Source organism: Nomascus leucogenys, chromosome 3 (assembly GCF_006542625.1).
Source record: "Nomascus leucogenys isolate Asia chromosome 3, Asia_NLE_v1, whole genome shotgun sequence".
Lineage (NCBI taxonomy): Eukaryota > Metazoa > Chordata > Mammalia > Primates > Hylobatidae > Nomascus > Nomascus leucogenys.
The window spans coordinates 54,574,018-54,590,559 of record NC_044383.1 but is presented as its reverse complement, the minus strand read 5'-3'; the positions used below and the strand labels follow the sequence as shown (position 1 = coordinate 54,590,559).

Genomic DNA, 16,542 nt, shown 5'->3' with positions numbered 1-16,542 from the left:
TACCAGTACCATGCTGTTTTGGTTAATGTAGCCTTGTAGTATAGTGTGAAGTCAGGTAGCGTGATGCCTCCAGCTTTGTTCTCTTTGCTTAGGATTGTCTTGGCAATGCAGGCTCTTTTTTGGTTCCATATGAACTTTAAAGTTTTTTCCAATTCTGTGAAGAAAGTCATTGGTAGCTTGATGGGGATGGCATAGGATCTATAAATTACCTTGGGCAGTATGGCCATTTTCACAATATTGATTCTTCCTATCCATGAGCATGGAATGTTCTTCCATTTGTTTGTATCCTCTTTTATTTCATTGAGCAGTGGTTTGTAGTTCTCCTTGAAGAGGTCCTTCCCATCCCTTGTAAGTTGGCTTCCTAGGTATTTTATTCTCTTTGTAGCAATTGTGAATGGGAGTTTACTCATGATTTGGCTCTCTGTTTGTCTGTTATTGGTGTATAAGAATGCTTGTGATTTCTGCACACTGATTGTGTATCCTGAGACTCTGCTGAAGTTGCTTAACAGCTTAAGGAGATTTGGGGCAGAGATGATGGGGTTTTCTAGATATACAATCATGTCATCTGCAAACAGGGACAATTTGACTTCCTCTTTTCCTAATTGAATTCCCTTTCTTTCTTTCTTCTGCCTGATTGCCCTGGCCAGAACTTCCAACACTATGTGGAATAGGAGTGGTGAGAGAGGGCATCCCTGTCTTGTGCCAGTTTTCAAAAGGAATGCTTCCTGCAGTATGATATTGGCTGTGGGTTTGTCATAAATAGCTCTTATTATTTTGAGATACATCCCATCAATACCTAATTTATTGAGAGTTTTTAGCATGAAGGGCTGTTGAATTTTGTCAAAGGCCTTTTCTGCATCTATTGAGATAATCATGTGGTTTTTGTCTTTGGTTCTGTTTATATGCTGGATTACATTTATTGATCTGTGTATGTTGAACCAGCCTTGCATCCCAGGGATGAAGCCCACTTGATCATAGTGGATAAACTTTTTGATGTGCTGCTGGATTCGGTTTGCCAGTATTTTATTGAGGATTTTTGTATCGATGTTCATCAGGGATATTCGTCTAAAATTCTCTTTTTTTGTTGTGTCTCTGCCAGGCTTTGGTATCACGATGATGCTGGCCTCATAAAATGGAGAGTGAATTTTTAATGTAGCCTTTTAAAAAATCGAAAAAGTACTCTGTATTCTGGCTGTTGATTTTTTTCAAAGAACAAAATTATATCATATGTACAATATCAATTCAGAGGTCCCTGCAGATTTGTTCACTTTTCTTCAGAAGAGGATTTTAAATCATTAGAGATTTCTTTGCTTTTTTAAGTCTTGAAATATAAATGAATGGGTAAATTATTGTTAGGGACTTAACTAACAATTAAATCATGTTTGATTCGGCCCAGATTCCACATTTTTATGCCTCTGCTGTTTCACACAATGAGAACTTAAAATCAGGTTCCCTGGAATACAGTAACCTGGCAGTAAAATTGTGGCCTCTCAAACTCTGCTCCCACCCATGACCGGGGACCAAGAGACTTTCCTCAAAGACCCTTATTCAGCTATTTCTAGAATTCCCCAAGGATGGGAGGGATGAATAACTCTGCTCTTAAATGCTGCCCTGACAGCTACCAAGAGACACTCTTACATTTCCTTCTCTCTTGATTTCTGCTGAGTGACTTTTCCCGTCATCATTGATACTACTGAGATGTTATCAAAGGCACCAAGGAAGAGAATCTCAGGAAGATGCACAGCCTCCAGGGTTTAAACCACTCAAACTTCTCACACACTAAAGGCACACTCATCTCTGCTTATTTAATCTGCTTGAGGACTTTAATTACTCAGAAGAGTGACGGAGCATAGTACAGTAGATTCCAGTTAACCTTGATTAACTGGAACACTGAATTGAGATAATGGGATTTTCTTGTTAATTTTCTCTTTAAGACCAGTGGCAGGGCTGGAATCCCTGATGCTCTTGAAGCCCTTAGGATCACAGAAGTCATAAGAGTTGCAGAAGTCACTGCTGCAAGGCTGGGTACAGTGGCTCATGCCTGTAATCCCAGCAGTTTGGGAGGCCGAGGCAGACAGATCACTTGAACTCAGAAATTCAAGACCATCCTGGACAACATGGTGAAACGCTGTCTCTACTAAAAATACAAAAGTTAGCCAGGCTAGTGGCATGTGCCTGTAATCCCAGCTACTTGGGAGGCTGAGGTGGGAGGATCACTTTAGCCTGGGAGGCTGAGGTTGCAGTGAGCTAAGATTGTGCCACTCCAGCCTGGGCGACAGAGTGAGACCCTGTCTCAGAAAAAAAAAAAAAAAAAGAAGACACTTTTGCAAAAAGCTTCCATTGTAATACTGTATGTACCAAAGTTGGAAGCAGAATGGCTTCTAAGTTCCTTCTAGGAACAGGAGATCTAGTGGGAGTAATCTGGTTAGAAGTAGGTACAAGGGAATCATAGATTACCTTGAGACTGCATTTACTTAGAAAGCACACTTTTGTCACAAATCAATAATTATACGGTGGAGCTTTACAGAGTTGCTCATGGAGATTATGGGACAGATAAAGCCCTGTCCCAAAGCTATCTTTTGATGATGAGACAGGTGGAGAGAATTCATCTCTTTCCAACTCATTTTTGGTTGCCAATTTGTGCTGACAATATGCCAGAAGTGTGGTGACATTTTAATGGACACTGGCAGAAATCCTCTGTGTTTAGGTCAAGACAAACAATGGGAAATGATGTGCTGGTAAGCCAGCTCTCCAGAAAAAATAAAAATTAAAAAAAAAAGGACTTGATTGGTAGCATTTGCACTTCCCATGGTGTAAATACCCCCATCATGGTCAATTTCAAGCTACCAGCATGACATCACTGAACGCAGAGTTGAGAAGAGATGAGCACAGTCAGTTCCTGCAAGCCAGTGCCAGCTGGCTCCAGCACACCACTGAGAAAGGGCCAAATAACTCCTGCAGCCTCAACTCCCCGCTCTCACTTTTCCATGCAGATGGAATCAGACTGGAAAAACTTCCCTGCACTCCTAAGTAAAATATTATGAAGACAGAACTTGGAGAGATATACCAGATAAACCTGGCATCATTTGCTGTGCCCGATAAGGATAAAGATCATGCCTCAGTCCACAGTATTATGGCTGGTTCAAAGCAGACAGAATAGCATGGAAAAGGAGGAAAAAATCAGAAGGAAATAATTTGTCTTCTTAAAGTATGTCACAATAAGCTAGGGAGAAAATATGTGAGTTCGTATGGACAAACTTAAAACAAATGGCCTCTGTAAAGAAAACAAGCTGGATTTTGAACTGCAGTCAACGTTTTGTTCTTGTTTTTCTTTCTTTTATTAGAAATAAAGCTTAGTTCATAAGAATATTGGCTTTCTCATCGTCCTCACAATCCTCATTTCAGCAACCCTCTTGGCCAGAGACGCCTCATGGGAGAGCCTGAGTCTGATATTTCGGTAACAGTTGCTGATGTGTTGATACAGTCGGGAATCTCTCCTTGCTCACTATGAGGTAACTGCCTCAAGTACAGTCCAAAAAGATGATGTCAAAGATATATACAAACAATTGGTGATCCTGAAGACTTCTAATGCATCTCTAATGGAACAAGGAGAGATGTACTTATTGGTCAAGGTCCTTCATGATCTGCTGAGAACATGTTTGAGCTGGGGAGGAACTGTCATCAAAAACCGAGAATTAGTCATTAGTAACATTGGCTAAGAGTCTAACTGGGCATTCCAAAGCAATTAACTGGTAACTAGGCATTTCAAAGAAATTAGCTGCTTGCTTTGTGCCTTAGTTTCTCCAGTCTAAGTTGGGAAATCATTAACTGTTGCATTTTTCATAGAAGTAAGTTATAAGATTTCATGAATTAATTTATTGAAAATAAATAATTTTAAAAGAAAGATTTTGAAGACAAGGCCCCGTGTATCACGGCTGTCTCAGCCAAGCTGCATTGTAACAACTCCTGCGTTATCTCTGTTACATTCCATTATGTGACACAGTGACAGTTGAAAGACAACCTGTTTTACTGTCATGAATTTCAGGATATGCTTCTTCCAGCTGTGCATAGTTGTATGCCTGCTAGTTGTCTTTTGGGGCAGGAAATATTAGCCAAAGAAGGTTAATGCTTCATCACAGGTTATAAATAAATAGTGAAGCAATGAAAGACATAGTACTATGATTTTTGTCATTCACTGAGCTGTGATATAAATCCAACATCTGGACCTCATACTTTGGAGCCAGCTTATTCACAGCAACTGATGAGTATAGTCAGCCTGGGGATTTTGCTTTTCCTCTTCTTATCCCCCTTTATTTCACAGGGCTTTGATTAGAAAGCCTAAGATAAATTTAACCCAAGTAAGATATAAAAATGGAAACAGAAATTATACTTATTTTTGTCTGCATATTATAGCTTTGGTGTAACTGCCATGTCTTTAATCCCACAAGATCATAAACTGCTTGAGGGCAAAAACTATCAAATTCACTCTTGTAACCCCTGCAGCAATTAGCATAGGGCTTTCACATAATGCACAAGCAATAAATCTTGGTGTAATTGGATTAGGCTAAAAAAAAAAAAGGCAGCATATGGGAAAATGCAATGGATATCAGTACATTCTACTTAATCTCCAAAGGCAGCTCCACTCTGGCTCAGATAAATTAAAGAATGTAAAAAATGTGGACTGATATCTCAAAAGTTCTCAGAATCATAAGGCCCCTACTAGAATGCAACTAGTGGAAGCAACAAGAATGTTGCTTCTACTCATGGACTCTTTATTAAGATGAAGAATTGACAGGGTTTCCCAGAAATTACAGAGAAATCCGAAAAGCCAAACTGTGACTAAAAGGTTAAGAAACTAGAAAGATTTTGAATGACTCCAATAGGAAAAACTAAGCTCTGCCAGAAACAGGGGTTACAAACAGGCTGCTGACCAATGTGATAGGCCAATATTACACTCTCCCCAGATAACCTCTAATGAAATGTCTCCAGATCTTTGAATTCACTCCTCAGCATGTTAACACAGAGGTCCTGCATTACAGCAATTCCCCGGTTTGTTGAGAGAAGGAAATCTAAGCTACTAAAAGTTCTGAGAAAAAGAGACCATCCTGGCTAACACGGTGAAACCCCGTCTCTATTAAAAATACAAAAAATTAGCCACGTGTGGTGGCATGCACCTGTAGTCCCAGCTACTCGGGAGGCTGAGGCAGGAGAATCACTTGAACCCAGAAGGCGGAGGTTGCAGTGAGCTGAGATCATACCACTGCACTCCAGCCTGGGCGACAAGAGAGAGACTGTCAAAAAAAAAAAAGGTTAAATGGATAGTAAGAAAATATGGTCATGACTGGAGTGTGCAAACACATTTTCTTTGTCCCTTTGAGAATAGAACAAAAGTTACAATGTGCAAACATACGTGGAAGTCCTTAAAATATGAAGGAGGGCAGGCATAGGACAATGAAAAGTAAGCTATTCTTTTTTTTTTTTTTTGAGACGGAGTCTCACTCTGTCGCCCAGGCTGGAGTGCAGTGGCGCAATCTCGGCTCACTGCAAGCTCCGCCTCCCGGGTTCACGCCATTCTCCTGCCTCAGCCTCTCCGAGTAGCTGGGACTACAGGCGCCCGCCACCACGCCCGGCTAATTTTTTGTATTTTTTTTTAGTAGAGACGGGGTTTCACCATGGTCTCGATCTCCTGACCTCGTGATCCGCCCACCTCGGCCTCCCAAAGTGCTGGGATTATTCTTAATGCTGTAAAACAGTATAGTCACTCCTTGAGATGAATCAAACAGCTCAGGTTTGAAAAGATTTAGATAAATAAGTAGATGATCAATTTATAACAGGATACTAAAAAGAAGTTAGAAATGTTTATGTACCACTCCAGCCTTTGAGGAGAATGTCCTGGAGAGTAAGTGTCATATTATTTGACAGAGGTCACTGGGTATCCCTATCCAAAATAAACTCTAGGTTAGAAAGACCACACAGTTGAACTAGTGCTTGGTAAGTTCTTCCTAACATTGAAGTACAAATTAGGCCATTATTAAGAAATAATTCTCAATTAAAGAGGGAAGATAAATCAGCAAATCTTTCCTACTGTACTAAATAAACCAGTCAACAAATATTTCTTGAGAATCTATTAAAGGCAAATCACCATGGATATCCTACCTCACCTCAATAAAAAAAATATGCATTTGCATGACCACGTATTATTGCTATGATGGTTTGCTTTTCTTGTTAATATATAAGTCAATATTTTAGGAGTTTAAACTTGGTAAAAACATGTAATAATTGCATTGAGCAGATGACATAAATAAGATAGGAAAATAACTTCTGGATTTTTTTTATGACCTTCATTTTGAAAATCCATCACGGGCTCTTTGGGCAACTTTTTGGGAATCTAACATTACTTCAGAATAAAAAGTTTTAAAAATACACTGTGGCAAAATGAAAATGAAAAGCAAAAAAGCACTGAGATACAAGCTGCTCTTTTAAAATGCTCAACTCCAAGTCAATAAAATTCTAAGAATCTGGAAATTCTGGATTCCATCTGCTTTCTCCAACCTTCATGGCAAATCAATTAGGTTTACTGCCAAGCCTGTGATTGTGCAGGAAGTGAAGGAGAAATTGCAGGTGAAGAGAATTTTCACTATGAAGGGCTTATTGAAGACATTAAACAACATTTGTAGTATTAAAAGCCATGCAACCAGTAAGAGGGAAATACTGAGACCCGTTTACAAAGTGGAATGTCAGGCAAGATTGACTTCCTGTGATCAAGAATCACACAACTCCATGAGACCACAGGTGAGGGCTCACTGGCAAATGCCCCCACCAATTTACCACGCTGGTCTTTGACTCCATGGACTTCTCTTAAGAAATGGGTATGACAGGCCGGGCACGGTGGTCACGCCTGTGATCCCAGCAGTTTGGGAGGCTGAGGCAGGCGATCACCTGAGTTCGGGAGTTCAAGATCACCCTGACCAACATGGAGAAACCCCATCTCTACTAAAAATACAAAATTAGCCAAGCGTGGTGGCACATGCCTGTAATCTCAGCTACTCGAGAGGCTGAGGCAAGAGAATCTCTTGAACCCAGGAAGTGGAGGTTGCAGTGAGCCGAGATCGTGCCATTGCACTCCAGCCTGGGCAACAAGGAGTGACGTCTCAAAAAAAAAAGGTATGACAGAAGAGTAAAACTTCCTCTTTTTTCCCACTCTATTTCATAAATCCATGTCTACACACATGTAGGATCCCCAGTCAGTGTCATCCGTGGAGTTAGCCCTCCCTGATTCCTTAACACCCCTGCAAAGGATGAAGGACCAAAGAGTTCTCAGAAGAGCAATCTTTTTACTATTAGAGAGGAAACAAAGAAGGGCGAAAATGTTCAAAGTGAACCTAAGATAGCTTTATATTTATGGTCCACAATGAAAAATCTTGGAGTGAAAGTGTAAAGTTTCTTAAAATTGTTTGGGGAAATTATTCCCTAACTTATTTGTCCAATTTTTAGATCAGAGGAAAAATGAAGAGTATTAGAAAATTTGTAGTTAGAATTCATTCTGCTCCTGGAACATCCATTAAACAAAAATAAAGTCAATCCATAGATTTTCTTTTTTCTTTAGAAATTTTATCATTCAAATTATACTATTTATTTAATGCTCTCTGTAACATAATCAAGCCAAAACAATCGGCAGAAAGAAAAGCACATATTTTTAATGTTTGTGCCAAAAGCATTAGCATTACAAGCATCAATCAATCTTTAATAGATTATTAAGGAAATAAACAATTTTAAAATGCATTTCAAAAATCTACCAATTTTTAAAAACATTTTTTCTGAAAAACTTAAGTATTTTGGTAATCTAACATGATTTTAAGGGGAAAAATGGATCTATCCCTGACTTGTAGTGAGTCACTGGGTGTCTCATTTCACTTTTCTGTGTCTTATTTGTAAAACATTGGAGGTTGCAAACTGGTGACCCATTGGCCATAACCAGCCTGTGGACATATCCTATTTTCCCAGCATGTTTTTAAATTTGGGAAATTTCACATTCAAATTCTGATTCCTCATTTCTCTTAAACAATTATAAGATTGGCAACACTGGGTCTACATTCCCATGCAGCAACAAAAGGCATACACTGAATAGCAGCTGTCCCCTTGGATAAGGCACGGACTCCTGGTGTTATGTTATCTGCCTGACTACTTAGGCATCTAAGTTTTTGATAAAATGGATTACCTCTAAATTTTCTTTCAGTTCTAACATTCTCATATTAGATTGAGCTGTATAGCAAAAGGGCCATTTAACCTCCCTAAGCCTCAACTTGATTTGAATATGGAGATAATAATAATGTCTGACTACCATTTGAGCTTTATAGAGACAAAATGAAGTCGTGAATGGTGACGACTGAACACAGCGCTATGCATGTAGAAAGTACTTAATAAATAGAAGAGATAACAATAAAGGCAAATAATGGTAAACACAATGACTCAAATATAATTTTGTGATGGTCAATCCAATTTAACATACTGATTCTTCTCTTTCAAATGCAGCATTGATCCCACCAAAAAATCAGTTATTTGCCTCTGATTTTCAGATACATTTCCCTCAGTTAATACTAAACAGGTTGTGATACTTCAGTGAGATTCAGCCAATTAAAAGAAATATTCTTTGAGTGTCTCTGGTTCTCATATTCTCCACTTCTGATTGAACCAGCTATCAATATTTGATCTGTAGTAAGCTTTGATCCTACTTGATGTGCGTACATAGTCTACTATCGGTTACTCTTATTAAACACAAATAACCAATTTAACAGAGAGTTTGTGCTGGGCTTCTCATTGATACAAGAGTCACAAATGAGCCCATCTTTGTTATAAATTTTTTTTCTACAATTGTAATTATATTGATGTTCGTATTGTGTAAAGTAACTCATTTAATAAAGTAGTACTTTGATTTACAACATCAAAAAAAGGACCCCACAGGAGTTTTTAGGTGTCCCCTACCATCGTAAGTTGTTTTACAGTCAGTGTATCACTTGACACTCACCTAGCTCACTTCCTCAGCCACACCCTTTATATGTTAGATTGCTTTACTAATAATGAAGCTTAAATGGACCTGTTCCAGTATGTGACTGGCACAGATTTATCCACACTTTAAAAGCTTCATTTTTAAATTAAACTAACTTACACATACTGCTCCTGTGCATATGCGTATTTGTAGAGAAAAAAATTCATAAGTTCTAGCCCAGCAATACCTTAGGACAGGTAATAAAATTTCAGACAATAACAATAATTTATAATCCCCATGGAGTTTGTTTTATTGGGATTTTTACCTGTAATTGTGTAAGTGTTGCTTATATCACCTCAGAACTTGTGACTGATTAAGGAGAACTGGGCCAGTATAAAGAGTGTTCCACTGACTTTCAGTCCAGCATAAATTCGAGGCTGACACAAGATAGAAATAGAGCTGTAGTAGGCTATGCATTCTGACTTCCACTCCTATCCCCATCCCCTCTCCTCTCATCTCTGCAATAACTACTCTACCCTAAGTGCAGCCCCTCCAACTCATACACTTCAAAGCTCTTAGAAAAATATTTTCAACACAAAAGTGGTTTTGTGTCAATTCTCTGCTCAAGATTCTTGAGTCATTTGCCAAGATTCTTTGAGCTATTCCCCAAAATAAACTTCTTACTCTTACAAGACCTAAGCTTTTCAAGGTCTTTATACTCTTTTCTCGTCCTTCCCCTCAAAGCACCCTATACTGAACTATGTCCTACTGATCTCTGTTCCCTAAACACACCACCCTTTCTCAAGGCCCCTGGAACTCTGTCTCTCTTCTACTCCCCACACTATTAATCTTATTCTTCCTCAAATCTCAATGCAAGCATTACTTTCCCTTCCCTGATTTCCTTAGGAAAACTTAGCTGCTTCTTTTCTTACTCTCCTTGAACACTGGTTCACATGTACCTATGGGAGCCACCATGTTTATTTGAGCATGTGAGCTTCTTGAAAGCAGGAACCACATTTAAATTTTTTTTTCACTCCCAGCACCTACTACATCCTAGCACATCATAGCCAACACAATATCTGCTAAATATTGAATAAATGAACCTGCTGAATTTCTGTAGTCTATATATTTGTAGATTCCATTCTGCAAAGTCATAAGACTGTGCTTGTTACCACTACGTTAATTAACAATATATATTTTTGCACCTCTTTTTTTGAACACATTTTTTCTTCTTCATTTATTCCTTTAGGACAGTACATCTGGTTGTGCTTGATACCTATTAACAACAACAAACTATCCAATCCCGCCAATACAGTAAGATCATTATTTTGCTGAATCTTACAAATTTGAAACTTTCTAAGTATTTATAGGATATTTGTTACAAAATTTAAAGCATCACCATGTCATAGACTACTTTGAGAACTAATTTCAAAATATATAATCAGATTTACAGAGAGAAAACTTAAGAGATCTTGACTTACAATCACCCAATTTTCAAAACTCACAAAATTTTCATTTTCTGAAGCTATTGCTATAGATTCTCCTTAAGAATTTATATTTATTAGAATATATTTATTCTTAAAAACAAATCCTCTAGTTGTTCCATTCACCATTCGAATCTTCCTTTTCATAGCTAATGGCAGATAATATGCTAACTACTATGGAGTAGTTTGCAGCTGCAATCATTATAAAATATTATGAACTCCTATACTGAACAAGGCAAAGCCCAAATTCTCTAGATTGACATATCTGTTTCTTATTATAGTAATTGAATGCTGTGGATGTAACCACTAGCCATCTCAGTAAAATCTCCCTCTTGCATGTTTAGCCTAAAATTTAAATGAGCTAATCTACATTTCATAGTCATGCACAGAGAAGATTGTGGCTCTGCAGAATGACATGCTTCCTGTGAAAGTGCTATGCACCTCAGTGGTTTCAAATCCATGGTGGCTTCTTTAGTGGTAAACATTTCGTTTACCTGGGTTCACACTCCTTGACTTTCACTTGGACAAACCTGAAAGCTCAAGGAAGCTGCAACTGCCAACTTTTGCATAGTTTCTAGCCGCAACCATCAATCTCTCCCTGGCAATAAAAGGAGACTAAACCTTGGTTTGCCCCAGTTCACCTGGGAAAATGATGACTCTTTCATTGCATCTGAGCCAAGGATGACGTTCTCCAGCAAATGTAAACTGGGTGCACAACGTTCCAACAGTTCTGTAATTTGGGGAGTTGGGTTTTTTACACACAATGTGGCACATTTCCTGAGCTGGCTAATTGAGCCAGTTGCTTCTAAAAAGCTAATGCCAAGAGTCTGCTCAGTCATTTAAAACACCTTCCCTTTTTGGTTTTTTAAGTAGTCAGTGTTCATTTCCTTGGTTAACATTGGTGTCATATCAAATGAAATCACCGAACCTTAGGGAGCAGACAATTTGCCTCCAAAAAAGTAGCGTATTATTCAGAGGAAACGTTTAGTCAAAACCAAAAAAGAAACGATTAAGGCATAAGGATGGTATGAACACCTCTACAAACTTCTGTCGTATTAAAAACCTTTATATATTTTTAGCTATAACAAAGTTTGAGTACAAGTAGGGAAAAAAGAAAGAAAATGGTTATAAACATAGAAATGTAGAATTTTAGATTTCTTTAAAGAGTTCTTTTTTTCCCCTGCAAGAAACACTGGAAATCAGGTGCAATATATATTTATCTTCTTCCTTTGTTTTTAATTGGTAAGAAGCATTTTCAATGAAAACTCTAGTTCACCATACATCAGCTTGAGCCAAGAATTGCATTTTCAAATCTCAAAAGACCTTTGGATGAGGTCAAGGTATCCTAAAGAAAATGTGCAGGGAGCTCTGGAATTCCACTGACTATTTGAAGAGAAGAGGAGAACAATGCTCTTCATCTGTGGATTTGTAGACCTGTGCTTTACCTTACCAAGCTGAGGTGATTTAAAATATTCGTAGGACAGAAAGATAGATGGAGGCTAGTTGTCTAGGGAATAAAGAATAGTGAACTTTGAAAGCTAATGTTAAGGACTGAAAGGTACTGAAGTTATTTTTGCATTCCAGGTGTATGGGATTTTGATCAAGGATACTTTGGAAAGATCTTTATTTTTTTAACTGTGGCTCAAGACCTTTCCAGTGTGCCCTTAGCTAAATATCCAGGTGAGGCTACATGTATTAAATCTTCATCTTAAAAGTAAACTGTATTTAAAAACCTAAATGCACCCAGAGGTAGTCACAAATACAAATCAGACCTCTTTTCCCATTCTTTGAAGATTGAGCCCTAGAAGAAATCAAACCAGGTACCAATATAGAAGAAAGGGAATTTCTTCAGGATTCTTCATTGGCACTTTTCAAACATAAAAAAAAATTGTAATATCATATTATTTTTACGGGGAGCTGTTCCCTACATATAGAATAATACCCCCCACATAGATGAGGAAAAAAGTCTTTGTAATTTTGCTTCAAAGATGGCATGCCAGACACTAAATAAGTTTTAAATTTCTGTTTATATTTGAACATTCAAATTTATTAAATTTACTTTAACCTGGGTGGTAAACACACAGCATGGATTTTGTCATACCTTCCTCCTAGATCACTAATTAGCTGTGGCATCCTTTGACTGCTGAGCCTGAATACATTCTCAGAAGCCTTCTCAATACATCACTGGAACAGCCTCTACTAATAGGTGAGAGTTCCTATTTACAAGGATATGTATGTAGCATTTCTGATCTCAATTCTTTTAAAATGAAACACGATTAATTCTTATGTGCTATTACTGTATAAATAAGATAGCAAATACATCCCTTTAAAGATAAATGCCTTACAAAGACTTCATGTCCAGGAACCCAAAAGCAAATGCAACAAAAACAAAGATAAATAGATGGGACTTAATTGAACTAAAAAGCTTCTGCACAGCAAAGGAAATAATCAGCAGAGTAAACACACAACCCACAGAGTGGAGGAAAATCTTTGCAATCTATGCATCCAACAAAGAACTAATATGCAGAATCTACAAGGAATATAAACAAAACACCAAACAATCCCATCAAAAAGTGGGCTAAGGACATGAATAGACAATTCGCAAAAGAAGATACATAAATGGCCAACAAACATATGAAAAAATGCTCAACATAACTAATGATCAGGGAAATGTAAATGAAAACCACGGTGCGATACCATCTTACTCTAGCAAGAATAGCCATAATAAAAAAATAATAGATGTTGGCATGGATGTGGTGGGATACACTGTTGGTAGGAGTGTAAACTAGTACAACTACTATGGAAAACAATGTGCAGATTCTTTAAAGAACTAAAAGTAGAACTACCACTTGATTCAGTAATTCCACTACTGGGTATCTACCCAGAGGAAAATAAGGCATTATACGAAAAAGATACTTGCACATGCATGTTTATAGCAGCACAATTCGCAATTGCAAAAAAAGATATGGAACCAACCCAAATGCCCATCAATCAACAAGTGGATAAAGAAATTGTGGTATATATGCACCATGGAATACTACTTAGTCATGAAAAGGAATGAAATAATGGCATTTGCAGCAACCTGGATGGATTTGGAGACCATTATTCTAAGTGAAGTAACTCAGGAATGGAAAACCAAACATCATATGTTCTCTCGTAAGTGGGAGCTAAGCTATGAAGATGCAAAGGCATAAGAATGATACAATGGACTTTGGGGACTTGCGGGGAAAGGATGGGAGGGCAGTGAGAGACAAAAGACTGCATTTTGGGTACAGTGTACACTGCTCGGGTGATGGGTGCACCAAAATCTCAGAAATCACTGCTAAAGATCTTATTCATGTAAGCAAATACCATCTGTTCCCCAAAAACCTATTGAAGTTTAAAAAAGAAAAAAAAGATAAATGCCTTAGCTGGACATGCACCTGTAATCCCAGCTACTCAGGGGTTGAAGCAGGAGGATCCCTTGAGCCCAGGAGTTTAAGACCAGCCTGGGAAACAGCAAGACCCCATCTGTATTTTTTTTAAAGTCTAGGTAGCCTGGCTAAACACAAAATTGATGAAACCCGAACAAGAGTAGGACATTGAAGGAAATGCATTTAAAAACTAATGATATTTATTTGACTGCTATGGCAAAAATCCTGAGACATTTACTCCCAGCTTAACTATATGAAAGTCTAAGTATTTAAAGTATGAGTGTTTATGACTCATTGAAAATAATCAGTGGAATCTGCAATTGCACTCAGAGTAATATGATAACCAGTTAGAAACAATTACTTCAGGTTAAAATACACATAACTCTGAATACTATGTTGATATATCTGATTATTTTATTTAAACAATTTTCTTTTTTTAGAGACAGCGTCTCACTCTGTCACCCAGACTGGAGTGTGGTGGTGCAATCATGGCTTACTGTATGGCAGCTTTTAAACTCCTGGGCTCAAGTGATCCTCCCATCTCAGCTTCCTGAGTAGGTGGAACTATAGGCGCACACCACTGTGTCTGACTACTTTTTAAAAAATTTTTTTGGTAGAGATGGCAGGGCCAAGGAAGTGGCCCGGGGTGGGGTGGAGGGATCTTGCTATGTTGTCCAAGCTGGTCTTGAACTCCTGGCCTGAAGGGATCCTCTCACCTTGGCCTCTCAAAGTGCTGGGATTATAGGCATGAGCCACCATGCCCAGGCTAAACTAATTACTGATTTCAAGAGATGTTCTACAAGTATTCTGTGATTGTTTAATAAGAATACCAATAAATTCTTTTAGAATAATCAGAGGCCAAGTGAAGTGTCTTAGAATAATCAGAGGCCAAGTGAAGTGTCTCACACCTGTAATTAACATTTTGGGAGGCCAAGACAAGAGGATTACTTGAGGCCAGAAGTTTGAGACCAGCCTGGGTAATAAAGCAAGACCACATCTCTATTTAAAAAATTAAAAAATTAGCTGGATGTGGTGGCATGTGCCTGTAGTCCCAGCTACTGAGGAGGCTGGGATGAGAGGATTGCTTGAGCCCAGGAGTTTCAGGCTGCAGTGAAATTATGCCACTGCACTCCAGCCTGGGGAACAGACTAAGAACTTCTCTCTTAAAAAAGAAAAAAAGTGGCCGGGCATGGTGGCTCATGCCTGTAATCTCAGAACTTTGGGAGGCCGAGGCAGGCAGATCACCTGAGGTTGGGAGTTTGAGACTAGCCTGAACAACATGGAGAAACCATGTCTCTACTAAAAATACAAAATTAGCCAGGCATGGTGGTGCACGCCAGTAATCCCAGCTACTCAGGGAGCTGAGGCAGGAGAATCGCTTGAACCTGCGAGGCAGAGGTTGCAGTGAGACGAGATCGCACCATTGCACTCCAGCCTGAGCAACAAGAGCGAAACTCCATCTCAAAAAAAATTAGTTTATATAAGTAATGTAATCAATTTACACTTTGGAGGAAATATAAGTTCAAATGCTAGTGGACTTCTCATTTCATGTTGGAGCAGGGATAAGGGTTGGATGTCAGGGAGTGAGAGGAAACCACGTTTCACAACAATTTCAAAAAGCAAGCCATTGACTTGCCATGGTGTTTAGACTGAGGAACTGCTTTGACATGTTGATCTGTATAAACAGTATAAACAAAATTCAAAGGCAAATTACAAAATAGAAACATTATTTTCAAATATTATATATAAATATATATTTATACATATATGTATATGTAATTTGCATTAATGATTAATACATATTTATCATTAATATAACAATCAAAATATCAATAATTATAGTAGAAACAGAACTTACAAATCAATATAAAACACTAATATATAGAAAAATAGGCAAAAGGTATCAACAGGTGATTCCCAAAGAAGATAAATTTCTACTCGAACATAAAAATATATTTAACCTCATACATGTATCAAAGTGCATTTAGAAAAATTAATGACATTTATGGCAAAACAACAATAAAATATCATTTAAAAAGAGTTACAAAGGCCAGGCACAGTGGCTCCGGCCTGTTATCCCAGCACTTTGGGAGGCCGAGGCAGTCTGATCACTCGAGGTCAAGAGTTTGAGCCAGCCTAGCCAAATGGTGAAATCCTGTCTGTACTAAAAATACAAAAATTAGCCAGATGTGGTGGCGTGCACCTGCAGTCCCAGCTACTCAGGAGGGTGAGGCAGGAGAATTGCTTGAACCCAGGAAGCAGAGATTGCAGTGAGCTGAGATTGAGCCATTGCACTCCAGCCTGGGCATCGCAGCTAGACTCTGTCTCAAAAAAAAAAAAAAAAAGAAATTACAAAACTAAATGCTGGTAAATGTATGGTGAGATAAGCACTCTCATACACAACTAATGGAAATATCAATTAATGTGAGGTAGCCTGTAAAAAAAATTCCACTTTTTCTTCCTGTTAAATAATTTGACCAGTTGTATAAAGAGGTTTAATATTTGGATCAAATAATTCCAACTTCTGGGACTTTATCCTTAAGTTATTATCAGAGCTGCTACCAGGAATTTATTGACAAGGATTTTTACCAAAGTTTTTTTTTTTAAATTATTATTATACTTTAAGTTTTAGGGTACATGTGCACAACATGCAGGTTTG

General features: G+C 38.1%; 1 protein-coding gene across 3 annotated transcripts in view; it reads right to left on the bottom strand.

Annotated features, from left to right (window-relative positions):
* The window catches only part of FILIP1 (filamin A interacting protein 1), a 200,812-nt gene that overhangs the window by 142,129 nt on the left and 42,141 nt on the right, over window positions 1-16,542 (bottom strand). The window lies entirely within an intron of this gene.